The sequence below is a fragment of the Selaginella moellendorffii genome, unplaced genomic scaffold, assembly GCF_000143415.4.
Source record: "Selaginella moellendorffii unplaced genomic scaffold, v1.0 SELMOscaffold_125, whole genome shotgun sequence".
Taxonomy (NCBI): Eukaryota; Viridiplantae; Streptophyta; class Lycopodiopsida; order Selaginellales; family Selaginellaceae; genus Selaginella; species Selaginella moellendorffii.
In genome coordinates this window covers 98,629-108,014 of record NW_003314386.1, presented here as the reverse complement: position 1 = coordinate 108,014, position 9,386 = coordinate 98,629, and positions in this window count along the sequence as shown.

Here is a 9,386-nt window from a genome sequence, read left to right as displayed (position 1 = left end):
GACCCGGTGATATACGTATACGGGCATTTACCACCTTCATACTTGTGCTTTTTCTGGGTTTTCTTCAGCAAAGAGCGAAATCCGACGTTTGTTGCCGCCCGAGGAGGCTCAGAGCAAAGACTGCTACCACACAGCATTAACACAAGAGTATGGGCCTCAGCCCGTTGGATTGACTCCAAAACTCATAGAATTACAGGAACAAACCTGAGGTGGAACCGAGGATTGAATGCATGGAAGGACCCTCGGGAACCACTTCCGAAGCGCACGAGATGCGCAATTGAATATCAAGATATCGGCAGCCCTCTCTGACTTTTGATTACTCAGGAGGTCATTAGCTCTCCTTTAGCGAATATCAACATTGATTGGGACACTCAGACGATCATTGTTCGTCCTATACCATCACAACGTCCCCCTATACCAAGACCACAAGATCTCTATTCTCGACTAAAACGAATCAATGTTGTCAAGAGGATAGGATTGGTCTGTACACCAGAAAACGATCTGAGCTGGTTAGTACCTCCAAATTTGCCATTCGAACAGCTTGAGAAAGCTCTTTACGATGTGATTATGGTGGTAGATCCCCACAAACTTGTACTGATCTACACCAATCAACGATACAGATACAATACCTTTGATTTAGCAACCCGAAACCGAAGCATGCAGCCGAATGAGTTCAATACCATTCGCCAAAGGTGACCCGATTAAAGCAGCAGAGAGAGACAAAAGAGCAGAAGATAGATCTGCCAGAAAATCACAACTCCAACAGCAACGCGAAAACATTCTCGAACGAATATTCACTAAGATCGGACAACAAGACAGCCAGACTCAGACTTCAAATACGATACCCAAGATCCGAGAATTTAGTCCCGATAGACGGACACCGAGTCCAGAGTTTCCTGGACTAAATCCATTCGAAGCATCATCCTCAAGAGGATATCAATTTCCCTTTATCAGCAGCCCACTCACAAAACTGACTACTGTTCAAGAGACACCAATCTTGACACATACAACAATATTCAAAGCAAAAGAAGAACACAAGTCGGAAGACGAGTCTGACCACCCGCAACCCGAAGCCCAGGAAGCATCAACAGCAGAGTCTGCTGGAACATCAACACAGACAACACCTATTACACATACAAGGCAGGACATTGAGTCCGAAGATCCACAAAAACAACAACCGGAAAACAATTCCGAAGTTGAAAAACAATTTAGCCAGGGAGAGCGTAAAACCAACGGGGCTTACGTCGAGCTCACGTTTGACTTACCGCAGTCCATCAAGATGCAAGCCATCCCTTCAACAGCCTATGGGCGAACGGTCTCTTACCCGATTTTTCAAGGTGCCAAAGGTGAAGATCCAGATCGACACCTCCAACAATACAACAAAGCCATTACCATCAATGGCCAAGAAGCCTATCGAGAAACACTTTTTCAGTACACACTGAAAGACAGAGCACTCGACTGGTATTACACCTTAGACAAAGACAAGCAATACGATGATATTATAAAAGCTTTCAAGCTTCGATATCAGTCACAGAGAACACCCGAAGAACACCTCGAGATCCTCAAAAACATCAGACAGGATCCAGATGAAGACATCCAAGAATACACACGAAGATTCAACGACCATGCAGCCAAATGCACGGAACTCTTAACCGATAGAGGACGAAGAAACTGGTACTTTCGGGGAATGCTCAAAAGGTACCGACAATACTTTGCATCACTCATACCGGCAATGGCACTTGATGATGAGACAACCACTTCAAAGTTTGGAGTTCAAGAAATGTGCGAGTTTGCCATAGCCGTTGATAGGCAGATGAAGGCATTCAACCCAAATCTCTCCGAAATGAACAACAATGATGAAGACGAAGATATGGAAAGAAAAAGAGACAAGAGTCACGACTCAAATGACGACTCTATCCCAAATATACTCAAGAAATTGCTCAAAGGCAAAAACAAGGAAACCAAAACGAAGTATTCGGAACTCAAACCCGGAGTATTTTGTGCCAAATGCAAAAATGAAGGGCACGCATCCAGCGAATGCAAATTCCAGGTACCACGATGTCAAATATGTGACCGAGAAGGACACACAGCTCAGATTTGCCGACAGAGAATGTACACTGAGGTGCAGCAAGTATCCAATTTCAATCGAAGAGACAATCAGCCTCCGTATCTGAACAATCGGCCCCCACATCTGAACGATCGGCCCCAGTATCCAAACGAGAGGAACACATGGAACTACCGAGGACCACCTCGAAATGACCGGAGGAGAGATGACTATCGTCGACCATATGGCCCTTATGGCCAATCCAGCCAGCAATACACTAACCGAGGTTACCAAGGCCAACCGTACGACCAGGCTCCGACTTACCTTCAATACGAGAGAATGCAACAACCACAGCCGCAAAACTACCAAGATATGAGAAATGCGAATTCAAATCGTCCACAGCCTCTAGGACAAAGGATACAATATCAAGGTCGAGAACAAGCACAAGGTCCACCAAATAGACCTCAACAACCAACAAGTCGGTCAGTGGAAATCACCGAACCACAAGAAACCGGAACAAAGGAGAATTACGAACAACAGCCAACAGCCCGGGCAATAACCCGAGCGCGAGCTCGGCAACCCGAACCGGAGCCAGAAGATAACAACGACCCGGAGGTAGAGGAAATTTCCTCTTCGGAGTGGAAGAAAGCGAAACGAAAAACTCAGGAGATTACCGAGGAGCTCAGGAACATGGCTCCCGAAATCAACAACATCAATGACCAGGAATTACCGCAAGGCTACGAGCCTTTCACACAAGATGAACACACTGAAATAGTGAATCAGATTTTGCAGCAAGGAGTTACGTTGACACTTCAACAAATACTTCAGCTTGCACCATACTTGACCAAACAAATCTTAAATGCTACTCAGACTCAGCCGAACGCTCGGAAAGATCGGCCAACAGTCGAAGCACTCCAAGCCGAGGTACAACCTGGAGACTATGACGGAGATTCACCATGCATCAATATTATTGTCGGCAAAAACAAACCCGTGGAAGCTATACTCGACGGTGGCTCAGGAGTAAATATCATGGAATACAACACTTTCAAATCTCTAGGCACGGGACAATGCGAGCCAGCCCCATTTAACGTCATCATGGCTGACCAGCGACAAATCCGACCATTCGGGATCATTCAAAATGTACCTATACAAGTCAAAGCAAACAAGTACAGACTCAACTTCATCATCCTCAAGATGACCGATGCCGAAGGTGGATACGATGTTCTACTGGGCCGAACATGGCTCCGCAGTGCAGACATTCTACATTTTTGGGGAAGTAACAAGATAACTCTAGGCCAGCATCCAGATGCACCGCAGTTATCGACAACACGTACTAAACGAATTCTTCAGTCAAACAAGCCGATACATGTAGAACCATATGACTGGCACGAAGGATTGGACGATATGGAAGAACTCCAACTACTCCAGGCATATCCTGAACTACAACCAATCACGCAGGTCGACCTTAGACGAATCCTGCCGCAAAATACGAAAACACAATCCGAAGCATTCGCCAAAACACAGCCGAAGATCGGCCAACGTGAAATTCCGGATATCAAACCCGAACAAATACAATCACGAGAACATAAAATAGAGCTTGACAAAACTCCAGCATTGGTGAAACAAGGAGAGACGCTTCAAAACAAAATCAAAGTCAATGAAGATCTGGATACAGTGAACATAGGGACAAGCGAACAGCCCCGAAATGTTCTCATGGCTCAGGAACTCGATTCCGACTTCAAACAACAAGCTATCGACCTTTTGCGACGAAACCAAGATATTTTCGCATGGTCATACAAAGATTTACGAGGAATACCCCCAGAGTTGTATACTCATCGCATTCAACTCATTCCAGGAGCAACACCAAAGAAACAGAGAGCATACCGAATGAACCCGAACTTCCAGGAAAGGGTGAAAGCCGAACTCGACAAACTCCTCGAGGCTCAATTCATCAGGCCGATACAGAATGCTAGATGGCTATCACCACTAGTAATCGTGCCCAAGAAAAATGGCAAGCTACGAATATGTGTCAATTACAAGAAGTTGAACGAGAGCACCACCATCGACACATTTCCAATTCCATTCACAGACGAGATACTGGATTCAGTTGCCGGACATGAAATGTACTCATTTCTGGACGGATTTAGTGGTTATAACCAAGTGCACATCGCAGAAGAAGATCAACATAAAACAGCTTTCATCAGCCCGTGGGGAGCTTACGCATATTTGCGCATGCCATTCGGCCTTACGAATGCTCCATTCACATTCCAAAGAATTATAACCGAGACTTTTCAGGAATACCTTACAGACTTTATGCGAGTTTTTATGGACGATTTCAGCGTCTTCAGCAACAAAGCAAGACACTTGGAATGCCTTCAAAAATGCTTCAACAAGTGCAGGGACAACAACATCGCTCTAAATCCGGAGAAGTGCACCTTTTTCGTAAAATCGGGAGTTCTACTCAGACATGTCGTCTGTGAACACGACATTCTAATAGACAAAGCCAAAAAGGAGATCATTCTCAATATGGAACCTCCGACAGAAGTCTCAGGAGTCCGAAGATTTCTAGGAAAAATGGGATATCACCGCCGGTTCATCCGAGATTACGCTCGGATCAGTAAACCGATAACTGACCTGTTGAAGAAGCAACAGCTATTTAAATGAACTTCTGAGTGCGACACAGCATTTCAAACACTCAAGAGTCATTTGGTGCAAGCACCAATACTTGTTCAACCGAATTGGAAACGAGAATTCATTGTCCAAGTAGACGCATCCGATTATGCAATCGGGGCCATACTTTCCCAACTTCAAGACGACGGGAAGGACCGACCGATATATTATGCCGGACGTCGGCTGAACCCAGCCGAAATGAACTATACAACCACAGAAAAGGAAACGCTTGGAATGGTTTACGCTCTGCAAAAATTTAGGCACTATCTACTGGCCAATAGAGTCAAAATCATGGTCGATCATAAGGCCTTGTTACATTTACTCAACAAGCCAGTGTTGACAGGACGCATTGCAAGATGGTTCCTTTTGCTTCAGGAATACAATTTCGAAATTATTCACAAACCAGGAAGACAACACGAACAAGCTGATCATCTCAGCCGAATCACGACAGGCGAAGACTTGAAATACTCCAACGATGACTTCCCAGATGCTCACCTATTAACTGTCAAAGCAATTCGGGCGTACAATCCGACTTGGCTTCAGGACATCCAACACTACCTCACGACGGGTAGCATACCCGACAACTACACAACAGCTGACCAAAAACGACAATTTGCCTTGAGGACAAGGCCTTATTCAGTTGTGGGAGGAAGATTATACAAGCTTGGAATCGATAATGTTCTAAGACGATGTGTCGAGCAAGACGAAACATTGGAATTGCTATCCGAAGCTCACGAAGGCAAATCCGGAGGACATTTCGGCAGTGAGATCACAGCAAGAAAAGTACTACAAGCAGGCCTATGGTGGCCGAACCTGTGGGCAGACGCGGAGAAGCATTGCAGAGAATGTGATGTCTGCCAACGGACTAAACCACCTCCGAAGAAAATTCTCCAGGAACTACATCCGACAACAGCAATGGAACCTTTTCAAAGGTGGGGACTTGACTTTGTCGGTCCACTGACGACGAGTTCTAAGAGAAACAAGTACGTACTGATTGCTACAGATTACATGACAAAATGGGCCGAAGCATTGCCATTGAAAGAAGCTACAGCTCGGAATACAGCGAAATTTATTTACGAATACATTATTGTCCGATATGGCCTTCCTAGAGAAATAGTCACCGACAGAGGAACTCATTTCCTCAAAAGAACACTGGAGATCCTAACCCAGGAATTCATGATCAAGCACAAGGCGTCTACACCGTATTATCCACAAGGAAATGGTCAGGCCGAATCAACCAACAAGACGTTGAAAAATATCCTAAAAAAGATCTCAGCTACGCACTTGAGAGACTGGGATGAGAGAATTCACGACGCATTATGGGCGTACAGAACGGCCTACAAAATCTCTACCAACACGATGCCATTTCGGCTAGCATTCGGGCTAGAAGCCCTGACACCACTCGAATATGTCGTTCCAACTCTCAGGACAGCAGTTGAACTCGGTATCAACCAAGAAGGAGTGAAAAAGAGGCTTGCTACTTGACAAGTTATGTGAAGAAAGACTTCGAGCAGTATGGACAATAGAAGCTATTCAAGCTCGTCGTAAAGCTCGGCATGACCGAAAAGTTCGGAAAAAGAAGTATGAAATCCGAGAAGGCAACTTAGTCCTCTGGTACAGGGGAAAAGTTGAAGAACTCGGAAATAAAATGAAGACCTCATGGCAGGGACCATTTGTGATTAAAGAATTCACAGCGGCAGGAACAGCCAAACTGGCGACATTAGATGGTCAAGAACTCGAAACTGTGAACTTCAACAAACTGCAGAAATATTTTACAATAGAAAAGGATGACGAGCAAGAAACTAGAAGACCAAATCCGCAGACTCGGAAAATTGAGGCCATCGGAATCGAATCGCGGAAAGATAATCCTGATAGACAGCGGCGACAAGATCCGAATATACCGCGGAAAGTGAATCCGAATATACTGCGGCGACAAGATCCGGATATACCGCGGCTCCGGAACGGAAAAACAACTAAGTCTAAAAACATTCGAGGCACGGACTTGAACTCCGAACCAAGCTCGGGGAACAAAACCCAATACTCAGGGCGGATTACTCTAACCCCAGCTGCAACAATGGTGAGGATTTCAGAATGGACGCCAGCAGCCGCCACAGAACTCAGGCGTGTGAGCGAGGACAACTTCAGGCCGCTGATCTACGCCCCCAGACTCACCTGGCTGGCCGGGAGACACGAGCAGAGCTTCCGAGATTGGGTAAGAAGTAGGGGATTTGAAGGGCTAGAGCGAGCCATCAACAATGATCAGGAGACACACGGAGCCAGTCTTCTCAGGAGGTGGAAGAATGGGTACGTTGAGCTGCCTTCTGGGCAGTACAAAATCACAGCAGAAAACCTTCGGGAGGCATTGGGGCTTCCATTCGGCGACTCGATGATCGGAAGCGCACAGGGTCGGGACATCAATCCGAGATTCATCCAGAATCTCGGAAAGTACAATCGGAAGGACGGCCTCCAGATATCAAACGTCCCCGATCATCTGAAGCCAGTGTTCAAATTCATGGTGGCGGCATTGGACGTCAGAAAATCGAACTCGTCAGTGTCCAAAACGATAACGTTCATGTACGAGGCTTTGCAGTTCGGGGACCCAATCGATGTGGCGGCCTACATTTTTCAGAGGCTGAAAAAGGAGACAGAAACTACTGTAGAGGCGATTGCAGGAGGAGCAGATCAGGTGCAAACCTGTGTGGTACCATTCTACGAAGCATTGGCATGGATGGGCGCAGAAACAAGCCGGAGACCACAGCTCGATCGGGTGATTCGGATGGATTGCCCAGCCGAAGAAGAAACAGAGGAGACAGAAGAAGGAGCCGAGGATGAGCCCGAGGAATCGGTGGACGAGACCCCAAAGTTGAAGGGGCAAAAACGAGCAGTAACAGCAGCAGCAGCACATACACCGGTGCCCAAGAAGAAGCTGAAACTCACAGGAAGAGCAAAAGGAAAGAAGCCGGAGACACCAAAAACAAGGCGGAAACAGGCGCGAGCAGGAACTCCGGGTGTGCGAACCCGAAGCTGGAAACCGGACAAGGAGGCCGAACCTGCGGAGCCAATTCAGCTGTCAGACTCTCGAGAGGAGCTAGGGAAGAAATCGCAGGAGGAGCGAGGAGATCCAAACGCAGAGGAGGTGCAGAAAAAGCCACTGGTAAGTTATGCAAGCTCCAGTGAGACGGAACAGGCAGCAGGAGAGACGTTGAGCTGACCAATCAAGGAGAAGGAATCCGAGAAGCCTCAGGAACACAGAGCCGAAACCCGAGTGGATCCGGAAACGGTTGAGGAATATTCGGATCGGCTGAGGGATATAAGCGCCAAGAACGGTCAAGAGGCAGAGGCAAGAACGGAGTGCAAGGGCGTCACAACATCACTCATGAGGAGGTACGAGCAGGGGCAGAAGCGACCATGCCCGGAGCGCAGGGAATTTGACAAGGACAAGCCAAAGCAGCACAGGAATGAAGAACCGCGCCCATCGTCTCCGGCAACAATGTTCATGAACGCCATCCGAGGTATGGAGCAGCAGCAAGGTGGAAAAGCAGTACAGTTTTCACCGGAGGAAGTGGCCAAAGCTCTCCAGGCAGATCAGGTGCTTCTGGTGAATCAGGAAGTCTTCGACAGAAGATTTTTCGGCCCGCTCAATGCGGCTGTTGCGGAAATGAAATCCGAGGTAAATTCCGCGATAGCAGAGATGAAGGAAGAAGTGAGTCGGAACTGGTGTGACCACCACACCATTCCTTCCACTGGATGGTGGAGGGAATTCCTGAGTTTCTGGGAATTCTTCCAATGCGTGGTGGAGGGAATTCCCGAAGTTTCTAGGAATTCTTCCATAGCGTGGTGGAGGGAAGTCCTGGAGTTTCCAGGAATTCTTCCACTGGATGGTGGATTGAATTCCCGGAGTTTCTGGGAATTCTTCCACTGGATGGTGGAGGAAATTCCTTCCACTGGATGGTGGAGGGAATTCCTGAGTTTCTGGGAATTCTTCCAATGCGTGGTGGAGGGAATTCCCGGAGTTTCTGGGAATTCTTCCACAGCGTGGTGGAGGGAAGTCCTGGAGTTTCCAGGAATTCTTCCATTGGATGGTGGATTGAATTCCCGGAGTTTCTGGGAATTCTTCCACTGGATGGTGGAGGGAATTCCTGGAATTCAGGAATTCCTTCCACTGCATGGTGGAGGGAAGTCCTGGAGTTTCCAGGAAATCCGTCCACTGGATGGTGGAGGGAATTCCTGAGTTTCTGGGAATTCTTCCACAGTGTGGTGGAGGGAAGTCCTGGAGTTTCCAGGAAATCCGTCCACTGGATGGTGGAGGGAATTCCTGAGTTTCTGGGAATTCTTCCAATGTGTGGTGGAGGGAATTCCCGAAGTTTCTGGGAATTCTTCCACAGCGTGGTGGAGGGAAATCCTGGAGATCAGGAATTTCCTTCCACTGGATGGTGGATGGAAATCCTGCAGTTTCCAGAAAATCCTTCCACTGGATGGTGGAGGGAAATCCTGGAGCTGAGGAATTCCTTCCACTGCATGGTGGAGGGAATTCCCGGAGTTTCTGGGAATTCTTCCACTGGATTGTGGAGGGAATTCCCGGAGTTTCTGGGAATTCTTCCACTGGATGGTGGAGGGAATTCCCGGAGTTTCTGGGAATTCTTCCACTGGATGGTGGAGGGAATTCCTGGAA